The sequence below is a fragment of the Dipteris shenzhenensis genome, chromosome 2, assembly GCF_047967505.1.
Source record: "Dipteris shenzhenensis isolate YYH24624 ecotype China chromosome 2, Dip_SZ_1.0, whole genome shotgun sequence".
In the NCBI taxonomy this organism is placed as follows: domain Eukaryota; kingdom Viridiplantae; phylum Streptophyta; class Polypodiopsida; order Gleicheniales; family Dipteridaceae; genus Dipteris; species Dipteris shenzhenensis.
In genome coordinates, this window is record NC_141597.1 from 34,809,681 (window position 1) to 34,823,592 (window position 13,912).

A 13,912-nucleotide genomic window follows, 5' to 3' on the forward strand; every position below is an offset into this window, starting at 1 on the left:
GTGAGTTCAATCCGTCCTTTGAAACTCTCCCAAAGATTGGGACAATTCCATAGGAGGATTCCGATGGGAATTGACACAGGGCAACTCAAGATGCTAGAGAGTGCGGCTCCTTCAAGTTGATGTGGCGGTACATTATGTTGTGGAGTCTGTTGTTGGAACAGAGGCTCGAGTACAGTATCATTACTTTGTGGGGCCAAGTCATGGATTGGGTCTTGAGCTTGCTTCTCACCCTCGAATTGGGCTTGTTCCTTTTGTTACCCATTGTTGAAGTGCTTGAAAACGATCCTTCTCCACCTCTGCATTTGGATATGGAGATTCTTTTATTTGAGGCTCGGGTGTTGATGTGGATGAGCTCAGCTGCTCATTGCTTGGCGGAGGTGGAGGCACTTGTGCTTTCTTTTTGAGAAGTCGCTTTGGTTGGATTGGAATGTTAGGGTCCTTGGTGGCCTCTTTCTATTTGCATGTAATTACATTTATAGGTTGTGATTTTACACTTGCTGGACCCAAACTTTGATGGTCCACCCCAATGATACCAATTGGGACATCAGGCTTAACCTTTGTTTGTTCTGGGACCTTATTTTTCATGGGACAATCCATACAAGCATCTCCTATGCCACAATCTCTGCAGAGTGGTTGGAAAGTAGTTGGGCTACCACGATCCGATAATTTTCTCCACAACCATAGCATTTGATTGGTGCATGATATGTGTTTGCATACATGGGTATTAGACCCTCTGCACCCTCTACATAGTACACTGGGTACTCTACTTCATACTCAAATAGCGAGTCTACATCCTCGGCTTGTAATTGATGTATTGGAACTGCCTGAGGAGCTAGGTTTGGTGCTCTTGGGTATGGTCATGGATTTGGATTCCTGTGTAGTTGTGGGACTTGTGTCCGAACTAGTACATGATTTAGCCTTGGAGCTAGGGGCACTTGTGCAAGTGCTGGTTGCCTATACACTGGCATGGGTGCCGCTTGGTATTGTTGAGGTCGAGGCAGGTTGTTGCGCATATTGAAGATGCAACTATGCTCATCATGGTCGCCGATGACGTAGATATGGCACCACAACCTTGGCGATGGATTTGCTTGTGCAGTGATCCTAGCTCTTAGGTCTAGGCACTCATTTGCTATATGATTTGCCAGGCAGTGTGGACACCAGACATTTTCTCGCCGTGGATATGTTTGAGTTGGCGGCTGAGATAAGTGAAGTTTTTGATCCATGGCCTGCATCATATCTTCTTTCAGCTTCATGGTCATGGCCTCTAGGCGATCTTCATTGGATGTTTCGGCAGTGTTCTTTGATTTACCCTTTTTTGAGCGCTTATCTCATGTATTAGATACGCAAGCCAGGAAAATGCAGCTCAAGCAAGAGTTGCACAATGTGCAGAGAGAAAATATGAGCATCAATGACTACCACATGAAGGTGAAGAAAATTGCAGATGTACTTGCTTCCATTGGGTCGCCAGTGGAAGATGATGATTTGGTTTCTGTGACCTTGAATGGTCTAGGAAAGGATTATGCATAGTTTCGGACATCCATTGCCATCTGTGAAAAAATTCCTCATTTTGAGGAGCTGTTTGCTCTTCTAATTTCTGAAGAGCATAGAAATGGTGGTGCATCTACTTCAAGAGGAACTTCAAAAGAAACTATCTTCTACTCAAATGCTGGAAGAGGTAGAGGCAGAGGTAGAGGAGGCCGATCTGGAGGCCATGGTAGAAATCAAAATATGCAACAAACTCAAGAAAACCAGTCCTATGGAGGAGGACATGGTAACTCTAGAGGCAGGGGGAGCCAAAGAGGCCGTGGTGGATGGCAGAGAGGTCAAAATGCAAACAGCAATGTTGAATGCTACTATTGTGGTAAAATGGGTCATATGGCTAAAGACTACTACAAAAAGCAGAATGACATTATGAATGGAAAATTGCAGCAAGGCAATTATGCATCTTCTAGTAGACAGAAATGAGCATCTATTTATGGTGCAGCACATGACCAATTCTGTGACAAGTGCAGAAGAACGAAATGATGTGTGGTATGTTGACATATGAAAACATATGTTTATGAAAACATATGCAATACATATCACGAGGGAAAAGCCCCAAACAGATAATGAAGTGTGTACACCTCATAAGGAAAAAGCTTCAAACAAATATCTCAAACTACTGACATATATGAATGCAAAGGTGTGTAAACTCGCACTTATGAATAAATATCATTTTACATATCTAGACAAAAATACATGTATCTACCAATGCAATTGATTTCCAGTTTAGGGAACATTCACCCACTTGTGTCCTAAAAGAAAAAGTTTCATCTCCAATGCACATAGTATATCAACTTGCAGTGGTATCTATACACTTGGATATATGGAATTGCAGTGGCAAATATGCACTTCTATGCCTACCCCTTACCCTCATGAAAAGACACCTTGAGAAGCGAAAAAGGACAGCGTGTTAACGTGCTGTCCTTTTTGGCATCTCAAGCTGTCTTTCATGAAGGCTTTTCAGCAAGGCTTTTCTACTCAATCCTCCATGTATCAATACTCACAAGAGGTTGCTTCAACCATTTCATCTTTTGTCTCCAAGTATGCTTTGGTATACAGGTCTTATGGTCTTTGGAATGCTATTGGACTCTTGGAGGGATAGGTCACATGGTCTTTTGATCGCTATGCAAGGAGGGGACTATTGGACTGCCCCAAGGACCAAAATAGGCAATGCGTTAAGACCATCGGCATCTAGGTAGCATTTTGAAGACAGTCCTATTTATGCCCTAGAATTGCATGAGAGACCAAAAGAGACAGCGCGTTAACGCGCTGTCTCTTTTGGTCTCTCATGCAATTCTAGGGCATAAATAGGACTGTCTTCAAAATGCTACCTAGATGCCGATGGTCTACAAGGTTTTCTAAAAAATTTCCTCTTATCTCTACACTTGAACATTGGACTTACACTCGCTCATTTGTTTTGTAAACTTCTTTCATCTATTCAAGAGTTGAATATCACTTGAATGCCTCACATGGGAGAGGGTCTTGGACTGCCTGGGGCAACAAAAGAGGCAGCGCATTAATGCGCTGCCTCTTTTACTACCCTCCACGGTCCAAGTTCCCCTCCCTTGCATGACTTTGGGTAACTCTAGCAACCACATACATGCCTCGTATATATGGTTTGTAGAATATGGGCACAAATTTTTGACGGCAAGTCCTATGAAATGAAATGATACCTCGGGCTGCTACACAACCAAGTCAACAAAAAACCTATGAACACCATCGAGTCCTAAGCAACAACCACCGAGCAACGCAAGCAAAATGGAGTAACGAAACAAAATGGAGCAAGCAAAAGTCGTGAAGAGCCCGAGGAGATAAAATCCGACACCAAAATGGAGACTAATTAGACTATACAGAAAGGCCTACATCCCATAGCCGGGGGCAGCAAAAGAGGTAGCGCGTTAACGCACTGCCTCTTTTGCTGCCCCAGGCTATGGTGTGTATGCCTTCCCACACTTCCCACAGTTCAAATGCTGTGGTGGCAGTTGGACTACCTGGGGCAGCAAAAGAGGCAACACGTTAACGCATTAACGCGCTGCCTCTTTTGCTGCCCCAGGCTATGGTGTGTATGCCTTCCCACACTTCCCACAGTTCAAATGCTGTGGTGGCAGTTGGACTGCCTGGGGCAGCAAAAGAGGCAGCAAAACGCGCTGCCTCTTTTGCTGCCCCAGGCAGTCCAACTGCCACCACAGCATTTGAACTGTGGGAAGTGTGGGAAGGCATACACACCATAGCCTGGGGCAGCAAAAGAGGCGTTAACGCGCTGCCTCTTTTGCTGCCCCAGGCAGTCCAATTGCCACCACATCCAAGAGAGGGCAGGAATGGAATCTCTAACATGATAAGGATTCCAACCTTCAATGAGGTCGACTTGTCAATGAGGATTTGCGGTCAGGAGGTGAGGATTGGAGGCAGTGAGGAGGTGAGGAGCCAAGGTGGTGAGGTGGTGAGGAGGAGGCGGTGAGGAGTAGTCGATCTCTCTATCTCTCCTGCTCTTTTGCAAATGGAAATGGCATCGTGAGATAAGCCTCAGCTCTTTTGGCACGTGCTCTTGCAGATGAGGAAACCATCACTACAATCGGTGAAACAGCTTGCCTTGTAAGTTCCCATCCACTCCCATGTCACACCGCCAGCGGAGCTCGCGCCTTGAATGCCATTCAGAGAAGAAACTGTCATTGAGGCTAGGAAGCAAAACAAGGGGTCTCAGAGGACGAAGCCGCCCTACGTGGAGTAAAGCCACAAAAGAATAACCAGTGCGCCTTGTTACGAAGGAGGTCCATCAACGTGAAAGAAAAGCTTTGGCACAAGAGCAACGAGAGATACTATGATATCATGGTGAGGAGAAGGGAGCGAAGGAAGAAGAGAAACGAGGTGGCAAAGAGGAAAGGTGGCGAAGAGAAAGATAGGAAGATGGAGGAGACGATGAGGTGAGAGCTATGGACGGAATGACGATGGAAGGAAGGAAGGATGGAGGCGGTGAAGCGGTGAGGAGGCGGTGAGGAGGCAGTGAGGCACTGAAGCGGTGAGGAGGCGATGAGGAGACAGCGTTACTGAGACAAGAGTAAATGGAGCGCGTGAGGCGAAAGTAGCAGCATGCGAAAGTAGAGCAGTGAAGTCTTAGAGTGAGACTTAGAGTAGGAGATCAAGCGAGCGAGAGAGAGTGTTTTGCACAGCATGCGAGAAGTGAGGATCTAGCAAAGAACAATTGAGCTTATATATTGTTATAGAACAATTGTATATTGTAGGGAGGAACCATGCTCGAACTGATTGCTCGACAGTTGATTGCTCGAGAGTTTTTGTCGACTCCCCCTCTTCGGTGTCTAGGAGAGAGTCGAGCGCAAGAGACCACAGAGAGATCAGGAATTGTGTCTAGGAGAGAGTCGAGCGCAAGCTCGGGGGGGTCACTCATCATATGTAACCCTATCACGTGAGTTCAACAGAAGGATTTTTTTAATTTCTAAAATTTACATAAATAAATATACATAAGGGACTATTTAAAATAGTTTTGGAAAAAATTTACAGATTTGTATAGAAAAGGGGTACATTTTATTAATGAAATTTTTTACAGATAAGGGACTTTAAATATAGGCCTTGAACGCACGTGATATAGAGGGTTTATACATAGTGACCCCCCCGCGAGCGCAAGAGCGACATCCTTCGGTTTTTACATCATTGCACAAGAGTGTTCATTGCAGCCCTTGCAGTTTACATCGTTGCCTAATCTTCTATTGAGAGTCTCGCTTTTACCGCGTCGTCTGCTACGATATTCTCGCTCAACTTCTTTGCATACCACTGGAATACAACGAATGGGAGCAGTTTCACAATTGAGTATAGCCCGCTTTGCCTTCAAATAACTAGCCATCATCGTAGCTCGATCTTCTTGTGGAATACCCTACTTTATGAGCTTGTTACTCTACTTACAGTGCACCGCTAAATTAGTAGTCCCACCTCCAACATCTACCACTAAGAACTTATTTCCTTGATGCGGAGTGTTCTGGGATAGCTTCAGACAATAAGCGGATGTAGGATGAGCATCTTTTTTGACACTTCGGACCCTTTACAAAACCGGATTTTTCAACAAAGCTTTTCATGCTTTGCTTAGCTTGCTCATCCCATATGGTGGGAATGGTGAGACTCCATTGAATGTTTGCTTTAATGAGTTGGTGACCATATCAGCTTTGGAGGTGCTCAATAATAAACTACTAGATCTTTCCTAGGAAATCAATGATAACCATAGCACTTGTACGATCGGACAGAGGCCAAGAGAAGTGTTGAACGCCATCCTAATTATTGACATTTCAGCCCAAGAATGTTTTTCGAGTCATGAAATATGGAAAACGAAAGACATAGAGCCATGCGAGGATAATATCGGGGAAGAATCGCATGTTGGTTGAACAAGCACCAAGAATGAAGATCTCTACAGAGGTAGTAAAGGCGAATCATCCCCTCCTGTTACCATTCCTCTGCCAGGAAGCCTCACACTTGTATGAGTTGGCTTGTTGGTCTTTAATTGCCACTGGCCGACTCTATCTGTGTATATACATTGTCAGTTAACGTTGACGCATTCCAGCACCGCACAAACTTTTTTTGAACTAGAGAGAATATGTTGAAGCAGTTGCTTAAGAGAGAGGTTAACACTTTCGTGTCAACTTTCAATTCGAATCCACATTCCGAAATTGCCCTATTTTACCGTATAGTACATGTAGTATGTTTCCAAACATTTTAGACCCTGTAACGAGTGGTAGTGAATTGTTTGCAGCCAAACATTTCAGTGCATTTCTTTCAAAGGGGGCACTAATACGAGGAGCGTTGAGTTGCTTTAAAACAGGCACATGACAATGCCGAAGTTTTGTAGGTGCATGGCTCGCGATTACGTGCAGCTAATAACCGGTTGGTTGCAACAGATGGCTGTTGCACATGAAAATGGAAGCCCAAAATTTAAATGAGTGGTGTGGTGTAGGACGTAGCCCAGAGATGGCGAGAACAAGCTCCAACAAGCCGAAAGCCTAGCGTTTAGGATTGTGTTTAGGATTCGCATCGGTTTCCTAACAGCGCCAGAAGAATATCAAGAGAATATCGCTTCGCTTCGCTTCGAAAGAATATTGAAGGATTCGCATCGGTTTCCTAACTATCGCTTCAAAATATCACTTCGCTTTGCGGTCAGATTAACACGTATGATCTTGTTCGTGATTGATCATGGATGGGCATCTTGAGGTCCAACTTTGCCGAAGAACGTGATGCCCCAAAAATGATCGTTGGATAGAAATTTTAGCCTCTGTGAAAGAATCGTCGACTCCTTTTCACGCCGTTCAGACAAGGAATGGCTCTCCTCGAAAAGGAGCAATTGAAAAGCAATTGAGTGGAGTGGCCTTACGGGTTTATGTTTCCATTATCAACCAGCTACCAACTAGACTCTAGAATGTGGATGCTGGAGCGTGCTTCTTGAGATCTTCCTCTTCTTTTATGAGCCAATGTTTTCCATCAGTTTCATCAGCATTTACTCCTCTCGAATTCCAATGGACCTATCACCCCGCCCAACGCTCAGTCGATGGCAGGCCTAGCCTTTAGAGAAACGATTTTATCAGATTTTGCAGGCCTAGTCATTATTAGACGGTAGGAGAAGACGTGGGTATGGGTAATGCCAAAAACCGCATAACCCTTGTAATAGTGAGGAGAACACCTTGTAATGACTCATGATGGAAATAGTAATATTGCTCGTTCATGCAAATGTGAAGTAAACTAACACGTTTTGATAGTTTTCATTTTAGATATGGATTTGAAGATACTACTCATTCTAACTATTACTAGTAAAATATAGTAATTATAAATCTTTAATTTTTTTCTTGATATTTTAGTCTTTCAATTAAATAAATTTGAAAGTTACTTCTCTTTTTATTCATTTATATTAAATGTACACCCTTACTGAATGAAATGCATGGAGGCGTCATTCAAGTTACTATATGCATGAAGGAATCTTGTTCAAAGATTACCATTATTCTAAACAAATAGACACATCTTGTTCAATAAAGACTTGTAGTTAAACGACCACCTTGGATGCTAATAGTGACATCCATTTGCATTTAACACTTACAGAGACGAACTTGCTTCTTCTCTTCTCTCCCATAATCCCTCTCAGTGGCTCTTTCAACACTTCTCTTTGCTCCATTCTCTTCGGTCTCCAACACATCTATGCCATTTCTTCTTTTGCCTCCCTGCTTCCGGACCCTTTGTGTATCTAGCTTTTCTCTTGTTCTTTGGTTGGTGTCATCTGGTCCTACATCTTGACTCTAGCATTTGAATCATGCCTTTCTCAGTTTTCATTCGCTTTGGAGAACACGAATCATTGACCATTCGTTTTGACACTCCTTTCCTGGAGGTTTCATTGGTGGAGCTTAAGGAACACTTTCACATTGAGAACGAGGACATTGAGCTGCATCAAGAAACCGGAATAGATGAGCTTGCCATTGTACTTCTAGTGGTAAACTTAGAGGATGGTCAGAAAGGGTTCAAGATTAGTGGTAGCCAACAATCAACCTTAAGAGTTCACATGCCCTATAAAAGAGGTTCTCATGGTGACTTTATGAATCATGAACTAAATAGTGTGGTTTCACTGATAGAGAGGATGCCTTTGAATAGTTCTCTTCATGTTGCACTCAAATCTGCAGTTTGAGTGGAGAAGGTTACTGAGCTTCCTCTAACTTATGATGGATATATTGTCTTCTAACTTCCACCTATGCCTAAGGGTTCACCAATGTCTGGAATGGAACAGAATGCTGATGGTCATGTTTGGACAAAATATTCCACATGTTCGCAAGACTGCTTCAATGGTGTTGTGAGAATGAGTAGATGTTCAGGTTATTTGAGATGTTGTAATTTGGATTGTCCTTTCCTTGAACGAATGGGTTTTAAATGATACACAATGGAAAGGAAAGCTTAGGAGACCTCCTCTACCTGGTCCCATTGATCCAGCCTTGGGATCACTTGTGTGCAAGCATTGTGATGCAATACCAGAGTGTGTTTACCTATGCAGTGCTATTATATATTATTGCTTTCCCCATGAACGAGTGAAGACAACGAGATGCGCAGTGCATGTGGGTTTCCATGACCATCCAGTTGAAAAAGGTAGAAGTCGAGCAAAGGAAATGCAAGTAGATGATCTCATTTCAATGCGTGCAAGGTTGAATGGAAATTCCTCTTGCAAAAATATCGAGGTGTCTGTGGCACAAGACCTTGTGATGGAGATGATGCTAGCAAAAGATGGGTTGTTGTGGAGCCGCTAGATGATCAAAAGTTCGAAGAAGTGCTTGAAACCATTACACCAATGACCCAGAGAAGGAGGCTTCAGAGAGTGGTGCAGAGCGCAAGAAGTGAGGCTAGAGGAGGGGATGGTGGAATGGATTCAATACTTGATTTAAAGAGGAGATGCAAATATCCATACCTACAAAGTATCCTATTTCCTGAACAATTGCAAGATGAACAACAGCCACATATCTTCAAAATGTCAACCATTGGTCCAGGATCAGGAGTTGATCTAGTGAATCGCATGCGGCCTGGTGGCAACTTGGGATCACAATGGGTTCATTTTGACCATGTGCATCGAGTGAGGGGATGGTCAACAATGGGTGCTCATGTGTATGACCCATTCATAAGGGAACTATTAACTATAGCAATATGTGAATTCAAGGTGGAGGATAACCATGCTCAAGTTCGATTTTGGGAGCTACTGAACAATACAATGGAGAAGAATGGTTTTAAAAGACTTGAATTCCGTGGATTCATGGCAGATGGAGCAGGAGCAAATTGGCTGGCTGTCCGCACTGTTTACAATGGGGGACCAGAAAATGTGATGGATGGTAGAGAAAGAACTTGTGTTTTCCATTGGGAGATGAGCATGGTTGAGCACACCAGACGATGCATTAAGCCATAATTTCAGGAGGAGCATAAACTTCTATGTCGAAAGTGGAGAGAGGCAAGAACTTCAACTTCTGCAGACCAATGCAAACAAACATTGAATTTGTATTGGTCCCCAATTCATGTGAAGGAGGGTGAGCTACCAACATTGCATACGTGGCTTGCTTGGTGGGATATTAGAGTCAACCAGTGGGGGGGAATGTTCTTGCAGCAAGAAGAGCACTCTAGATTTGTTCCTACAGTGAACCTTTCAGAGACAAAACATTCTAGCATGAGAGCAGCACATGGATATGCAAAACACATAACATTGTATGATGCTTGTGCAGCAGATCTTGCAATGAGTTTCCTTCAGAGTGCCCACTACAATGCCTTTATGAATGGAAGACACTTGGGTACAGGACCAAATTTGGATGCTCTCCAGTGAAGAATACTTGATGGTAGTGGGTCTGGTAAAGGGGACAGAAATAAGCTTGTGGATTTATCACACATAGTGATTGAAGAGGGTGGGATACAATCTCCTGAGATGAATAGGCCAATAACAGAATCGGTGAGCATAAGAAGAAAGAGGGGTTCAAAATGTTCAACATCGGTCCATGCAAATGATAGTCATCGACTAGAATACATGACAGTGACAACAAGGAGAGTGATAGGAAAAAGAAGACAAATTGATTTTAAAAGTCCATCACAGGACGTGGTTTGTAGAGAGATAGATATTCATGAAGCCAATTGGGCGATCAGGAGAACTGAACCACATAGCGTTGTCACATGCTTTGGCTACTTGGCAGAGAGTCGGAGACGATGTGGGGCACTAATCAATGCACTTGGTAGAAGTGCAAGTTATGGTGTGCTAGCCCCTTGTTTTAAGGGAAGAAGGCAACATTCTCATGGAGTGACAGAGCAATTTGTATGGTTTTGTAATACTTCTGTCACCCATACATGGAATGTGGATAAATCCATTCAAGGTGTTCCTGGGGTCTCTCCAGGTGTATGGAAGGTTGCAAGTGGGACATCAATGACTGTAGATGAGAGGGGTGCCCTTGTAAGGGTAGGGTTCGTATTTAATAGTGATGATTCTATTGGTGTGATGGGACCTCCTTATGCACAACAGATCCATACACCTAGCCATGTGCGCCCTTCTCATCGTGATGGAAAGCTTGTTTCATGGAGAAGTAAGTTGAATAAAGATTTCAACGAAAGGATACACAAGGAAGTTACAGAAAATGGGGAGGTGGTGAGAGAGAACATCATTATTCCACATGAGGTGCATGTATTCCATGTTCGTACAACATGATCAATGTCTAAGGGGCTAACATATAGTGTCTTGATTTCAGAGTTTCCACATTGCACATGCCTTGATTTCACAGAAAGGGAAGCAAGAAAAAGCCCCTACATGCCTTGCAAGCACATATACTTCGTGTTTATTGTTGTCTTGGGCTTAACTGAAATGGTGCATCAGTTTATGCATCAGGTTGCATTGACAAAAGTTGAATTGTTTCAAGCTCTAGGTGGTAGAAGAAACCCATCAAGTATGTAGTGTATGGCTTGGATGCCCTTTTTTTGCAATTCCTTCAAAATCGGATAATATATGTAGGTGTGCTTCCTTGCATGATGCTGCACTAAGTTGTATTTTTTGAAGGTGGAAGAAACCCATGAAGCATTTAGTAGGCAGCCTAGATGTCCCTTTTTTATATTTCCTTTGGAAGCGGATGATATACATAGGTGAGCTTCCATGTTTTGGCAATGCACAAAAAAACATTTTGTACAATCATTCCAAGGGTTGGAAGATATTTTGAAGCATCAAATTTTTCTATCAATTTTTTTTTGTATGACATATGCTTTTTGTGCTATGGAGTTAATAACTTTTAGAAAAAAGGTGACTTCTGACAACATGAAGAGCAGTTAATGTAATATGTTACTATTCTCATTATTGAAAGCATTCAATGTTTTATTTTATCATTACTTTTTCACAGCAAAGGAAATATGATTTGAACATGTACTTCTGGAAACATGCTAGCCAAGATGCAGGCGAGTGGTTAAGCTTTCTTGGAGCATAAATTGTGGTAATTGGCTGTCCTAGATGAATATGATGTGGTTGTTATTAAACAGATAACACCTTTCATTGTTGTTTGTCCATGCTCGCTTATTTGGCCTCGCTCGCTTTTCTTCGCTCGCTTTTTGGTAATCCTCGGATCTTCCCAAGGGCACCACAGCATACCAAGTATTGTTGGGAAGACCATGGCTTCAGGAAGCATTGGTACTCCATGGCACTGATAGGATCACTATCCAAAATAGAGAAACCACTATCAAGATAAATCTGGGAATAGGGAAAATCAAACCCACTATTCCTAGAAATGTTGAAGACACTTCTTCCTCTACCGCCATCAGTCATGCATCCCCTATACCTACCAATGCACTAAAGCCCATAGAAGGGGGTACACAAAGTGACATCAATAATTGGATACAGGCGTTGGCTACAATAGATAATTGTAAAACAACACATCTAATGTTGCCAGATGTGGATGACCAAATGATACAACTAGAAGCACCAATCTAGGATGATGAATCAGAAGTAGTGGAAATGATAGTCTTCATGACAGGCATCGAATGGGACAGTGACCCCTAATGCTGCCAGATGTGGATGACCCAAGGATACAACTAGAAGTACCAATCTAGGACAATGAATAAGAAGTAGTGGAAATGCCAGTCTTCATGACAGGCGTCGAATGGGACAGTGACCTTGAAGAGTCCATTATAGAAGGCTATAGTGCCGACATAGAGTGGAATATGGAAACAAAAGCTGATAATGCAACCTTGGAAGGCCAAGTATTTAACAAGGACTTGGCAATCCTACAGGCACTCATGGCCATAGAATACCCCAAGCTTGTGACCCTCTAGCATTATCCACAATAGCAACTGGTCCATGAAAAAGAAGGAGGGTGTACAACGCCCACAAGGCCAAGATAGAGCATTTCAACGAATTCGAAAGAATGTAGACAAGAGTGGTAAAATTGTAATTGACTAAGCCCACAAAAGTACCTGAGTCTCTGGATTTTAAATGGGATCCTGAAGGGCTTGAAGGTGTTTGTATGGCCGAAGAACCACTCCTTGGGAGTGCGACTCCTATTAAAAATCCATCATTGGTCTCACAAAGCAAAAAACTTAGAGAGCTCAAACCAAATGTGAGAATGAAGAGTGAAAAGGTGAATAGTAACAAAAAAGAAGAACAAGGGAACACAAGTGAATTGGACTAAATATATTCCAGTGGAGCTAGCAGCCATGCGAGCACCTCAAAGTGCCATGAAGGCCTAAGGGAAGTTTCTGACTATTGCAAAAACTACACTAGAGGATAAGCAACAATAGCAAGACCAGTTATGGAATCAGAGCTCAAAGAAGTAGAGAATATTGAGGATACCCCAGTTTCTAAAGGACCATCCAAGACAAGAAAACTAAATCTTGCCTTGGACGGTGAAGCCTGTGTACATCGGTGAACAACTCACTCTAGAAGAAGAAAATGAATTGAAAGCTTTGCTAATGGAATATAGAGATTGCATGGCTTGGTCCTACAAAGAAATGAAAGGGATTTCTCCAGAAGTTGCAGTACATACCATACCAATAAGGAAAGGATCCAAACCAAAGGCATGTGGACCTTACAAGACAAATCCCAAGTATGGCACCCATGTCTATGAAAATCTAGAAAAATTATTGGATGCTGGTTTCATTTATGAGATCGAGCATACCGATTGGGTGTCACCAAACTAAGAAAAACAAGAAGATCAGAATATGTGTGAATCTCAAGAATGTCAATGCAGCAACAATCAGAGATCATTATCCCCTACCATTAACTGAAATAGTTTTAGAAAGGGTGGCAGGATTTGAAGTGTATAGCTTCTTGGATGGGTTCAGCGGGTACAACCAAGTACAAATTGCACCTCAAGATTTAAAAAAAGACAACATTTGCCACAAAATGGGAAATTTTCGCATATAGAATCATGCCATTCAACTTATGCAATGCCCCATCTACTTTTCAAAGGGTAATGTTGTTGGCTCTTTCCCACGGCTTCCGCAGCAGGAAGAGCTGGGTATTCTCAGTATGCAAGGTTTCGAGGCTCTTTGTCACCTACAGATATATCGGGGTTATCATTTGTAGTATACGTGTAGCTTAGGACCTCGAGTTGTATTCGAGTGAGAGACATAGGCTTAAGTGTAGTAAGCAAACATAGTGCATACATGTGTGAAAGGAACATGCATCATCATGGTTGAGGTAATAAAGGCTTTTGCCTTCATTGGGGGTTGAGGGGTTTAGGAGGAGTTTAAGGGTTAGAGGGAAGTTCACGGTTTAGAAGGAGGTTCCAAGGTTTATAAAGAGGTCCCAAGGTCTAGAAGACATTCAAGGGTTAGAAGGAGGTTCCAAGGTTTAGAGAGAGGTTCCAGAGTCTAGAAGAGGTTCTAGGGTTAGAGGGAGGAT